Source organism: Ostrinia furnacalis, unplaced genomic scaffold (genome assembly GCF_004193835.3).
Source record: "Ostrinia furnacalis isolate ACB-3 unplaced genomic scaffold, ASM419383v2 OfSCF1452, whole genome shotgun sequence".
In the NCBI taxonomy this organism is placed as follows: domain Eukaryota; kingdom Metazoa; phylum Arthropoda; class Insecta; order Lepidoptera; family Crambidae; genus Ostrinia; species Ostrinia furnacalis.
In genome coordinates, this window is record NW_021131691.1 from 109,968 (window position 1) to 124,573 (window position 14,606).

General features: G+C 35.5%; 1 protein-coding gene across 1 annotated transcript in view; it reads left to right on the forward strand.

Moving 5' to 3' along the window:
* Nucleotides 1–14,606, forward strand: part of LOC114352780 (angiotensin-converting enzyme-like) — a 199,639-nt gene that overhangs the window by 83,559 nt on the left and 101,474 nt on the right. Inside the window, exon 2 of the mRNA XM_028304503.1 lies at nucleotides 6,585–6,631. The gene's annotated coding sequence lies outside the window, so the exon portion shown is untranslated. The remainder of the gene's footprint in view (nucleotides 1–6,584; nucleotides 6,632–14,606) is intronic.

The window sequence follows — 14,606 nt, forward strand, 5'->3', positions numbered from 1 at the left end:
TGAGTTTTGAAGATTGATTGTATCTTGGAAAAGGTTAAAGGTAACCTTTGATCATCACTATAATGGAAAGGGGTGAAGCCTACCCAATTTAATAATTTAGAGTAATTTGGAATGCTTTAGGCTAAAATTTTGTACATGATTTCTCCAGTTGTGTATATGAAAATATGTTTAAATAAATATAGGTAGTTAGTTTCGAGTTTGTTTCAATTTTATCGCTGATAAATTGCTTAAACGGACGGCGTGACCGGAGGGCGCAGCATGCAGGCGGCAAGCGTTCGGCTAACAAACGAGCAATGTTCGGTTCGCGAGCGAACATCGACTAAAACGGCCCTGACGCACTCTCTTCTCCTACTTCATACTAAACGGTCTCACTTTGTTGTCATTTTGTAAACATCGAATAGATTACTAATTCTATACAGTCCACTCGTTATTTCATATATCAACTTCCACTACCCGCACTATCGAAGGAACAGCTAGTAATTATTTTATTTGGCCGAAGACAGTCAATATTTTAACAAAAGACCTGTCAAATTCCTTCAGGTCCTAGAATACAATGACGCGCAGTTGTGCACCTAATCAAACGTGCCCCCTATTCGCAGAATGCAATTGTTTTATCATTTCATTCGTACCTTCCATTACGTTGATGAAACAAACAGCTCTCCACGTCACTCATGCGCATCCGTGCGACACCCGCCCGTATCCTGCGCGCGATTATCTATGCTTCTTAAACTCGTTGTGATAATTCGCGATTTCACACTCAATGAAAGAAAACGATGTCATTGACTTATTGACCTGCAAGGGGTTAAAGATACGAAGGCACCTAAAAACTCTTGCTCTCCTTTCTTATTTTAATTACTCTGTTCTATTCTAATTCAATTTTGACGAACTAAATAAATGTTCCGTTTTAGTCTCAGTTCTAACTTTATTTTAGAAGCATTTACATTCTCAATTGACAAATTCATTCATTCATTCCATATGGAATAATGAAATTCATTCTTAATGCTTTACATTTTTTCGGCGGTCGTACCGCATGCTATGGAGATAACCATTATGTCATTAATTTTGTCATAATTTCATAATTATGGATTATAATGTTTTTTTTCTAATTGATTATGAAACAGCTATTTATCCGTTTCAATCACACATTTTAAGTACCTGTACAGATTCGCGTACGAATTTCTGAAAAGTTTGTTAAAATTCCCTCCATGAAAGTGTACCCATTCGGCAACAAGTTTTGAAGCCCACTCGTATTCAAATTTTGAATTTAGCTGGTCTCACGAAATCACGGACGATTGCAGAGGTTCGGTTCACTCGGGACTTCGGGAGTAGTGAACTCGTAGTTACCCGAATCAGTAACTACTACTCCGTTACTTACTGATTCGGATTGATTTTAACGACCCCATAATATCATCATCATTTCAGACATAGGACATCCACTGATGAACATGGGCATTTCCAGAAGGCCGGTTTGCAGCGGGTTACCTAATTTTGAACTTGTTGAAATTTAACCTTAGTTGATATTGAGAAAATTAAAGGTTACTTTGGTAGAGTTCTTGGGTGCTTAAAGTCGTCATATCTTAATCTACAGACAATAGTTCGTAATTATAGTTGTTATCGCCCACACTAAAATGCTGATTGAAATTGTTTCGTCTACTTGAACCTCTAGTTGAAATAATAATAGTTAAATTACTGTTCATTGACTACAGACGAATTTGTAATTAAAAAACTAAATAATAGCTAACAAATGACAATAGAGAATTATGGGTCTGAATGTGAACATTTAATGTAAAGTAGTTCTTCATGAGTATTTAGAGCTTATTCAGTTACAGTCGTGGTTACAAACAGACTGGTGACTAGCAAGTTAAATACTGAAAGAGACTGACATACTGACATTTAAATGGTAAATTAGAATTTTTAATGGGTTCTTTATATTCGGAGTATTTAAAACAGTTTGCCAAAGGACTTCACATTAACGGGTACAGTTTGTACAGGACTGTTTGGAATTAATTAGTCCTTAACTGTTTCCGAACCTATACAAACAGTTTTAGTGTCAAAAAATCTTATTAACATAAGAAATGTTCACGTTGGGTTCATTTCGGTGGAGTTAATTTTTGTTGCCTTTTTGTACGGATGCGGTTGACTTGTAGTTGTAATAAGCTTGTGTGCTGGTGCTTGTACCTATTTTTGCAAATAAACATCAAATTTATAAAGTTTTTTGTGAGTGGGTTTCCTAATAGACTTTACAAACTTTCTGAATACGAGTGTGAGTTTCTAAGAGAGCGGCAATTTTGCCAACCTTCTGAGAATTCTTCGAAAGGGCAAACATAGATAGATACGCTACTTATCAGAAGAAATATATTTTTAGACTTTTCTTTATTTCTCAGTTACCTTTTTCTGTGTAGCGATCTCTTGACTTGCTGACAGCTTAGATGAAGTCTATTGCATTAGTTGTTATTGGCATAAAAAAAGTGCCACATTAGTTCTTTTACTCTCTGACTACATTGATATTTAAATTGTTATTACTCGTATTTATAACATAGATTTTTGTTCACTTGGCGATTATTTAAAACAAAATCATCATTTACATCGATCTAATATCTCAATAATTCGTTAGTCGTGAGTCTGGTATACAGTTAAATCTGTTTTTTTTTCTGCTCACATCAGCGATCATCCGAATGACAATGGGAACACAATACTTCTCCGCACGTATCTCAAGTACACTTGCAATTAGGTCCGATACAATAGCATATTCAACACAACCTTCATTGTGATCCAGCCAGCTGTTTTCAACGTACACCTGTGTTATATTCCTCCACTATATGACCAAACAAAATGCCTATTTGGGGCGAGCAATCTTTAGCTGAATAATTTTACTACAAATACCAATTTATGGCAGGCCTTCCACTAGGTGGACCGACGATCTGGTGAAGGTCGCGGGAGGTGCCTGGATGCGAGCGGCGTAGGACCGGTCTTTGTGGAAATCCTTGGGAGAAGCCTTTGTCCAGCAGTGGACGTCTTTCGGCTGAAACTAACGAACGTACCTATTTATGGTACTCACCTAGTGTAACAATAAACCAGCAGGTGAAAAACTAGTTAAAAGGAAAATTTAATGTCTTCTTGGACGATGTAAGAAACTCACTTCATGAAAACAGTAAATTTTAATGCCAACAGGTAAATCTACACACATGTAAATGTTCTCTATATCGTTTGTGTCTTTACCAGACTACGCCCAGATGGAGCGTTATTACCACAGTATTCTGAATCAGGGCTACAAGTATGATCATAATTATGTAGTTTATGTGGTGACAAAAAGACTGTAATTGAGAACCATGGATCTTTGAGGCAAGGAACATAAACATTAAACAAGCTTCCTATACTCCCGCAAATTAAGCCGGCAAGTCGAAGCTCGATATGTGATACGAAAAAACAAAATCAAACGAAGTCCGGAGACTGGACTAACATGGATTCGCACGGCCCTCGTTCTCTCTTTGAAAAATATTAACTCGCACGAAGTGTCAGATAAGCCTTCAAATATTGTTCCCGTCGAATAAACTTATTTATGATAGTAGGAGATTGACGTGACTTTGATTAAAAACTGTAATTTTTAAGTACAGTCGACAACACATTAGACTATATACATTTTTTTTGCAAAATAGCCTGTATTATAACGAAATAAGACGCCACTGTGTTTAGCTTAAGCGGTCGTCTGTACATGCCAACAGATCTTTCTCTGTTTGCATCTTCAATCAAAAAACATGGTCTGATTTTATAGTTGAAGTTGGAAATTAGCCTTTATTTTACTTTAATTTAATAAAATTCTTTGATAGAGTTTTAAAAATTGTACTTTTCAGATAAAAAGATTATCCAGACTATTTATTCAATCAAGGTCATAAAAATGTTGAAAAATTTAGTAGACATAATGATATTTAATTAAGTACCTTTTTCTCATTGCATACTAAATACACAAGCTTTTTTCTGACTATTAATTTGAAATTTTGAATAAGCCGATTGAGGTAAAGCTTTATGGAGGACTAACAAAAAAATTATGAATCTGCCAAAAGTTTTAGATAAATAATTATTCTGAAATTGTTTCCAACTATCTTTTTGGCCGGTTTACATTATTATTTTACAAAAATATAACGTAGCCCTTTTAAAATGTTATAATTACTGTTATTATGAGATTGGCCGTCGAAAGAAAGACTGTCACTATACCTATTAAAATAATAATATATGAGAGGTGACACACTGAATCATGCACCTACTACTGCTATTTCTATTTATTTATATTATCAACCGGTAGACAGTGGTGACTGAGTTTGTTGCGGCGCTTCTTCTCAACACTTGCCAAATGTTAGTCTCGATGCGCCTGGTAGGGTAAAAAGATTGAGACATGTAGAGGCTCCTGAGCAAAGTATTTGACGATTTGTACTACTGGTACAATTTAAATAAATAGTCTATATGTTATAGTCAAACCTCGAAGTTCCGGCACTCCTAGGTTTGACTAGTCAATCCTCAGGTCTGACTAGAAGACTTAGTCAAAGCCCAAACATTTCGGCCTTTGACTAAAGAATGTTAGTCAAACCTAGGAGTAACTAATATGGTCAGGCAAAGGTCGAAACTCAATTTAATGAAATCGGGGTTTGACTAGTCAAACCTCAATGAAGACTTTAAACTAAACTATACTTCATTCTGATCTTGAACTTATTGCATAGGCGTTACGGTCGGTTTAGGTGAAGGTACGAGTAACTAAACTTATTTACTGAGGTTGTTTGTCAGTGTTTCTAGATCGATCTTGAAATTACTAATTTTTAGGGTTCTGTTACCTTAAATTAAAGGATAAAGAGTTAAAACGCGACCCTATTACTATGACTTCGCTAAAGGTTGTCGTCTATCACCAGGCACGTAACTAAATATTTTGAAAATGATTCATGAGATTCGTATCTCATAATTTATCATTATTTAGTTTTTTATTCACTTTAAAAATAAATAATTCAATAAAATACTTAAATATTTAAGGGGGGCTCCCATACAGCAAAAGTGACTTGTTGCAGTTTTCTACTCGATATTAAAACGTAAACAGGTGAACCCTTGAAATATTTACATAATATTTAGTTGCATATCTACTTTAAAAATAAATCATAAAATTAAAATAAAATAAATATTTATGGGGGGCTCCCATACAACAACAATGTCTCACGGAACCCTTCGTGAGCGAATCCGACTCGCACTTGGCCGGTTTTCTATTTGCCGTCTACTTTTGACCGAGTCTGCCAGTCGTTTCTAGGATTGACTAGGCAAAGCCCGAAACAGATTATTTTAGTTTCGACGTTTGACTGGACAGTTTAGGCACTTCTAGGTTTGACTTAGTCAAAGGCCGAAATAAGAATTCACTTCGGGGTTTGCCTGAAGGCCTTGGTCAAACCTAGGATAGACCAGTCATTCCGCGAAGAGACTGCATATCGACCTTTGACTATGACATATACAAATAAAGAAATGTTGACTTTGACTACTAAAAAATATAGCGTCCTCGACTTGTATTTACACGAACAAAATGACATAAATAATGGCACATTTTTGCTCGTAATGATTGTGCCAATTTGTTGTAATGAATTTGTACCAGTTTGTTTACTCAATATCAAAATAATAGTACTGATGAGCAGTCTTTATTGTACAATAGTTAAATTAATAAACCAATTTGGTAGAGTACTCGGTTTATTTGTTATTTTTAGTGGTTCTAAAACAATATCGCTAATATTTCCGTGCTTTTGTGGTAAAATGGTATGGTAATAAAAACATTTTGCAGAACGAACCAATTTATTCAACCAATGAAAACATAACAGTATTGCTGTACACTGTTATGAGTGAAAATAAATGTTTTATAGATTTTAATTTAGTTGTATAAAAACTCATTTTTAATTTATTTCAGTTAATTACAAACTTATGCTTATAATCTGTACATTTCTTATGTCACTAAAAATAACAAATTAATTAACTAATATAGGATGCACTTAGTTGGGTACAGCCAATAACGTACGCATCCATTCGTCGTATTATCAACTTTATTAATAATTTTAATATCATACAAATGCTTAAAACTCGTCCATTAAAATTTGTCGTATTATCAATTTTATTAATAATTTTGGTATCATACAAATACTTAAAAATCTTAATAATTATATTGCGGTTTAAAATATTAATATTCAATCTATGTTACAAATCCATTAATCTGTTAAATACTCTCTACACCGATAACTTTACATCACTTAGGCTGAGTTGCACCACCTCACTTGAACGGTAACTTTAACTGTAACCGGTGTTTTTTGTATGGAATTTGACAAAGTTAAAGTATGATGGTGCAACCCAGCCTTATAGAGCTCTTGATTGAAATGCACATGAACGAATGGTACGCGGGACTTATGCAATAAAGTCAATAACGGGCAGCGGCTGGAATCTTTCCTATCTTAATTGAGTGTTATTGAGAAGTCACGCGTAACACACAATATTTTACAATAAAACGGCTATTCAGATATCAATGCAGATTGGAATTTGTGGATCTTTTGTTTAATTGTTCTTTTTTGTTTCAGGTTATACGGTGGTTCCTTGATGCTTATCTTGAACAGCATTTCTATTGGTAAGCATTATTACTGTACGATCCTCAAAATAAGATACAAGTTTGTAGTAGATTGACTAATTTTTTCACAACGAGGAAGCTCTTGAACTGTATCTCACCTGATGTTTCTTGTGCTGTTTCTTCTAAGCACTGAATTATTATGACAAAATAATTCAGTGCTGAGAACTGTTGTTCTCTACTCACTGTTGTGAGGACGACTGTCCTGAAGCAGTGGTAGAGTTAAAATAATACTGGGACGTGTAGAGCTTTTTATAAGCCTACTTTCATAATATACGTAGGTATTTTAATCTGCGAGTCTCATAATGTTGACGAAAGTTTTGCTGTGCTTAATTGAACTTTTTTTATGTTGATTTTTTGTTTTATATGCGCAGGTCGTTGTACTATCTGACGGATTGGTGTATTTGGTTTTTGCCGTTGGTCAAAAATTAATGCGTCAAATAATAGTTCGTGACACCCAAAATGGCCAAAATGTTGACAACACAACCTTATTCCAATTGTAACAAAGACTTGTTGCGTAATTTTTGGCTACTTTGGGTGTCACGAATCTTTGACGCTGACTGTACCGTATTTACAGGCAAATACAGGCGAAGTAATAGGCATGTGTGTGATTAGGAACTAAATTGTATGGTCTCGTGAGTTGATACAAAGACTGTACAACGAACATGATAAAAAAGGATGGATAAAGCCGATATTTATAATTATTAGCATAAGCTGTATGGGTTTTTGTACATTATAACCGTAGATATTAATACCGTTATATTAAATCCTGTCCATCATTACAAAACAAAGGCTTTAGAATCCTGTCACTTTATTATCAACATAAAACTGGTTGGCAATGTTTGGAGTAGACAAAGAGATTTAACACTCGAAAATTTTAATTAATTTATAATAATAACGGGTTGTTGTTCATTAATTTTTGAGCACTTACTGGCCTTGAGATTTTACATGCGTGCAAGTTACGGAAAGTGAATTTCTTAAATGTTTTCCTGACCAAAAAAATAATAAGCAATATCATACATTTTGGGTTAATTTTCATTAATAACTAGCGTACTTATAAAGCTTCAATATTTAATCAAAGTCACAAGAGGAGGCGAGAATCGTGGAAAATAGAAAAATAGCAAACAGAGTGAATTTAACTCTTATCTAAAACTAAGAAGTTACAATGAGAAATTCAACTTTATATTAATTAAAATAAACTCGTTAATTACTAAAAGTAAGTGACCAAGTCTGTCAAAACAAGCAGCAAACCAGGACAGTCAATAAAGAGTTGTTGAGTTCCTCATACTTGTTGGATGGAGTTGGAATTTCCCCGAAATTGACGGCGCTCGGGCGGAGTTAACTTAATTCAGTAAACTCTTGTGTGTTTTGTAATGAGTTTTCTATACACTGCATAACCAACTCGAAACCAGACGTGTAATTTGATTTATTTAACGCAATCAGTGTACCTACCATGAGTTTACGTTAGGTGTGCTCGCTAGCGAGTACGTTAAAAATCTCTATGAAGATTTTGTTTCTTGAAAGTAGCCGCTATGGGCGCTGCACAATATGTCATACAATTAATGTCATGTTTTTACGCAGTCGCTAGCGAGCACACCTAACGTAAACTCATGGTAAGCACACAGATGGAACGAGTTGATTTGATAACCAACACGTTTGATTAAGTGTATTAGTTTAGGAGTACCGTTTTATTGAAAGGGCTTACTCTTGATCACGCAATACCTCACTAAAAGGGTACTTTATTTAAGTCTAACTAGCTTCTGGTTGCGGCTTTTCACGTTATGCATTTCTGTCTATCACATCATCGCAACTGGACTAGGTATTATGGTGAATCCACTCGTAACAAAAGCTCAATAGGTTAACGGGACTATTAGTATGTTTTTTAAATACTTTATTTAAAAAATGAAGTCCCGATTCGTCATTTATGCTTTGCACTGTAAAAGGCTGGGTTGCACCATATTATTTTAACTTTAACAAACGTCAAAAATCTGTCAAACTCTATACAAAAAGCACCGGTTATCGTTATAGTTACCGTTTAAATTAGGCGGTGCAACTTAGCCTAAGCAATCTTTCGTTATACACGGAATACCTTGAGTGATCACGGGAAGGTTTATTAATTTCCTTTCAGCGCTCCGTTAGTGCAGAAGTTTCCAGAACTTTGCGGACAGAGAGTTATGGGTTCCCATAGTTTGAAGAACGTGGATCAACTGTTGCTATCAAAGATTACTGTGCGGCTTACTTGGAAGTGTTGTCCTTACTCGTAGTAGTTCGTTTGTAAAGCTTCGGCCAAACCATAGAGATATAGAGAGATGCCAATGCGCTCAGTTTGAAACTCAGTGTCGCATTAGAAATTTACACACACAAAGTAATCAAAATATGTGTTCATTATCCATTGCGGTATCAGTACTCAACGTTCGAATAATCATTTCAATGTAAACTGTTTACATTATAACGGCGCTGCTGTCATCATTGCTGTCACGAGCAATGTGTTCTGTTTTTGGGCATATTGCTGCGACACCGGCCCCGCCCCCTTGTCTCATCTCCCTAAAGTTTCTGTGATCTGTGGGCCACACCAACGCGTGCAACTCGCGGTCAACGATATCGATGGTGATCACTGCGCGTGCATGGATCGCCGCGACCAATGATGACAGAACGCGTTGATAAGACTCATCGCTAGAAATTCATACACGACATCTGATCGTCATCACGCACGCAGGCTGCGCGCGATGGTTTGGCCGAACCTTTACTTGGAAGTGTTGCTCTTAATAGTTATTTGTAAGGCTTTGGCGATTAAACTGTGTGGTCTTCTTAATTCGGCTAAGACGTGTGAGGTGTTCTGTTACTACACGACGTGGTGTAAAACGTACTCGTTACACTAAGGCTCAGTTGCACCACCTAACTTTGACGATAACTGGTGGTTTTTGTATGGAGTTTGACAGATTTTTGACGTTTGTCAAAGTTAAAGTAAGATGGTGCAACCCAGCCTTAGGAACTATTTGTAACTCTCTTTTCCCTATTATGAAGTCGTTACAGCTAGTTTGGTGAACTTATTAATGAATATGAATAAAATAGAACTTTAACTACATATTCAAAGTCAGTTAAGCTTAAGAACTCTACACACTAAATCCAGCTGGCTTAGTGTCGGCGGCTTTATTTAAAAACGTAACCCTCCTTCTGGCGCAGTCGGGTAAAAACTACACATCGACGACTTGTATTTTCTGTGACCTTTGCTAACATGTCAAAAGTCGGCGAGTTGGAAATTAAATTCAAACTGATAACTTCATTACAAAAGTTTCAAATAGGTACCCCGTTTCTAGAATTTCCTGTAGTTCTATCAAGTATTTAGTAGAACTCATTGGTATTAAATATGACCATTTAATCCAAGCCAGTAATTTCCACAGACCGTGTCAGACAGGGCATTTAGTTTTGTTTATAGGGCGTCGGCGCGTCTGTGCGTCTCTGTTCTATGGCACGTCGTAAATTTTCATGATCACTACTCCAGATACGGGATTGTGGTCGCGTGTCAGTCCAAATTGACCGATTGGGGGCTGGATCACTGAATTGGTAATGGATGCAAAGTGATGGAGAATAAGGTCATGGGTACACGATGCACTTGGCCAAGATTGTTGATGTTATTATGGAAAAAGTATGACAGATTGTAGAAATGCATCATCAAGTGTTACACATACGAGTACATGCCATGCCTTTCTATTATTATGTGGAATTTATAGAATTAAAAAACATTACTAAGCTGAGCTGCAGACCATCGATTTTTAGTTGGCCGATAGTTGTGCCCGATTTTCATTTGTATGAAGAATCGGCCGATCCAATGTGCGCACTTTCATACATACTGATTAAAAGCCCGACCCAACCATCGGCCGACAAAAAGTCGATGGTCTGCGCCTAGACTAAGTCTTAAACAATGTATATTATTATTGCATTCTGCGCATCGAGTTATAGTATGAAAAATATTATAGATATTGTTAACGTAAAAAAATAATAAAAACATTTTTGAGCATAAAACAAAAATCGTAACACGCAACGCAATAAGTATAAACCGCAGCAAAAATTTTATGACGCTATTTTATATTTACTCAATAAACTTATTGGAATTCAAGCGAGCGGCTGCGGATAAATCTATTAGATTACTTTACTATGAATTTTCTTAACGCACGCTCAAACCCTTTCATTGAGGCGAAAAACGGGTTGTCCCTTATGCATTGAAGTTCTATATGGGAGAAAGTGCTCTATTTACTTATTACATTAACAGTATCTATACTAATATTATGAGCTGTAGAGTTTGTTTGTTTGCTTTAGATGATTATCACACTGCACCGAGCTCCACCGCGATTCTGATATGACATATAAAAAATCCCGCGCGCAGACGCGTTGTCAGTGTGTTGTGCCGCGCGTGTTTTCTATACAAACTGAGGTACCTACTTGCATACAATAATTAAATCTGTCGTCCCGCGTACCGCGGCGGAGCGCGGTGCAGTGTAATCGCCTTAATCTCAGGAATTATTATCTCCGATTTGAAAAAATATTTTATTGAGGAAGGCTAGGCTATAATAACATCATCCTACAGCCAATAGGGGCGGAGCAGTAAATTAAAAGGTTGCAAAAACAGGAAATATTATTCAAACTATTTTCACGCGTACGAAGTCGCGGGCACAGCTAGTTTACTTATATATTAACCGTATAACTAGTTTATGTAAATTGTTGGTTATACTGTTGTAGCTTTAACATTAGGCCTCAGGTCTTGTATGTTAATTTGAACCATTTTAGTTAACTGCTGCAGTATACAGTGCGCATAATAATTAACCATTGTATAATTTATTACCGTAATGGCTTAGATAAGAAGGTGCCGACGGTAAGTTTGGTAGGTACGCTTTAATGCAAAATTGTGTGAATGGAGTGAATGGAGTGAAAACGTAAAAGCTTTAAAGTAATCACATTAGATTCTTAATTACTAAATGTTTAATGTTTGACCTCTAAGGTCCAGTTTTTTGATTCATACCTAGTTAAAATAACTATTGTTAAATTTTGCTACTAATGGTTAAATATTAATAAAATGTTAACAAATTGTTGTAAAATGTACTAAAAGTCAAGCTAACCATTGTTCGCAAAACATTTTTTTCTGATATTCAACCACTTGACAGTAAAATTTGTTATTTTAACTAAGTACGAATCAAAAAACCCCGCCTAAGAAAAGCAGACGGATTTAAGTTGTAAAAAAATCTTAAATGGTCTTGTTTTAAGTCTCACGTAATGTTAGGTAATGTAAGCTCCCGTTCCTACCAAAAAAAACTTGTAGTCAATAAAGATGATTTAAAGGCCCGATTTTACTATCGCTGCACATCGAAAAATAGTATTACAGATAGATATTATCCCACTTACTAAACCACTGGAGATATATTTTATTTGGCTCGCAATTTAATGTCATATGAGCAGAATTATTGGGTTATCGTTTCAATATCGGTCTCAAACTCGTAAATCTTATTTATTAAAATGTTATCGGTATCAATTAAGATTTGACCTACATAAATGGTCGCTTTAACAAGTAAACTAATTACGAAATCTTTAGCCCGCTTATCAAATCGTGATGGCAGAGGTTAGGTTGGAAGTTAGACCTCACACCGAGATTTTTGTTTAGGTATTTATTTTATTTATTTTCATCAACATTTCACTGTCATTACAGGAGGTCCTATTGTGACAATGAAGATAATACATTAACTACCTACTTAACCTCTTACCTACGGGAGGCACCTATAGTTGCCAAGTCAAAAGTCATTTCTCAATACGGGTGGCATCTATTGTTATTTTGGCAAAGCCAATACTAAATCACGGTTTACGACAAAAAAACAATAAAATTGCAAATTAAGTGTAAAATGCGCTTGTAATTATGAAACTACATTAGTTGCAGAATATAATATTCCAAATTTCAATACTCTAAGTCTCATACTTTTTAAAATATCTTGATGTAAAGTGGAGCAAACAATTTTATAGGTTAAAATACCCCGTATTGAGAGGCGACTTTGGGTTTTCAAGGGCCCGTAGGTAAAGGGTTAATAATAATTAACATACAAATATCTCCCCACACATAACATAATTAAAACATTTTTTTTAATATACCTACCTATCTATGCTTGTGCTTTCCTGCGGTTTAACCGATTTAGATTTCGTTCTGAAAGGAATTAATAAATTGGAATTTGGATTTTAGTTCGTTTTATTAGTATTTTTATTAACTAGCAATGTATTAACTCATTACTATTTGTATTAACTCGCAGAATTTTCAGCTTAAGAAGAAATGAGATAAATTGTTAGCTTAGCAAAATAAAAAAACTTGTTTTTTTTTCTACATGTCTAATTCCACCACTAATTTTAGAACTTAAAGTCATAGTACCTACTTAAGTCTTCGAAAATCCCCTTGAATAAATACAAATAAACTCTTCCTAAGTAATACGTAATAACATTTTCCTTTAGTACGTATTATTTAAATGACGTCATATAAGAGGCTTAAGGATTGCCACCTGTCGCTTCAGAATTACAATAGAAAAGAAAGGGCATGAATTGGAGAAATCTTCACTTAGAATAAAGGTTACCAATCCCTGGAAAAGCTCGCCCTTTTGGTAAAGTTACGTTCTATACCCGGGCACGAATAAAAATGAAGACATATTTTTATGATACGGCAACAAGGAATTTATTGTAGGTAGTAACTAGTGCGATGAACTGTGCGAGAATGGTTTAGGGTGCCAATGTACACAAGTGAGTAAAAATTATATCAGTAGCATTGCTATAAATCCATTGTATGAACGCAGTAGGTAAGTAGGTCTTGAACTTGGAGAGAAAAGAGATTCTTAGACTTCTCGAATGAATAAAAATGAATCCCAATTTTCCTTGGTCACGCGTGAAGGGCTGGACCGATTTCTTTAATTCTTATTTTTGTTGTGTTTGTCACAATCAGGAGAATGTTCTTATGTAATAAAATTCAAGAAATTGAGTAAACCTAACGGGACTACGTCTGTCGTGAAGGCATGTAGAAAGTAAAATAAAAATATAGAGTGTTTCAATGCATTTCTATGAAAACATAAAGTAGTAATAATGCTAACAGTGAAATATATTATATTCAGTTGATGGCATTAAAGCTCATTTCAGTCGGAAGGGACATAGGTAATACATTCTCTAGTGCGCTGCAGAGATATAAATCATTCACAAAACTAAATAGACGTAGGATTTCACAATTCAGGCTAAAGGCTTAGTGCCTAAATAGGACACGTACTTGACCTGCAATTTCTGAATGACTTGCAATACTTACTGACTTAAGTCCCGATCCAGGAATTTGGATGGTCTCGAAGAATTTTCTAAAATTGAAGCAAACAGAAGCAATTGTAACTTCTCATTTGTATTATCTTTCCCTGATCATCCTGCTGACTTGAAACTCTTGTCCGTCAACAGTCTTCTGTATTAATGGACCGAATATCTTCAGGATATCGTACAAACAAAAAGAAGCTGTGTAACTCGCCGCTTTACTGCGACCGTTCTTTTTGAGAATGTCCCACGGTATAAACTGATCAGCCAGTTTAGAAAGAAAAGATGCACATACTCTGATCAAAACATTTTTTTATATAATTTACTAGCGGCCGCCCGCGACTTCGTACGCGTGGATCCCGTTTTACCCCCTTCCCGCTTTTCTGTTGACATTTTTCCTGAATTTTCTTTGCTATAAACCTCACGGAGCCCGAGACCTTTCCAACGAATGCAAAACCGTGGAAATCGGTTCGTGCGTTCTGGAGTTATAGCGTCAGGGAGGAAAACCCGACTTATTTTTATTATAGTAGACAACAGAAAAAATCTATATTTGTAAAAGCGAAAGGTCTACTAACTCATTCATCACGAAATCTCAGAAACTACAAGTGCTAGGAGTCTCAAATTTTGCATGGGAGTCTCAAATTTTGCATTGCATCCTTTTAGAACGTAG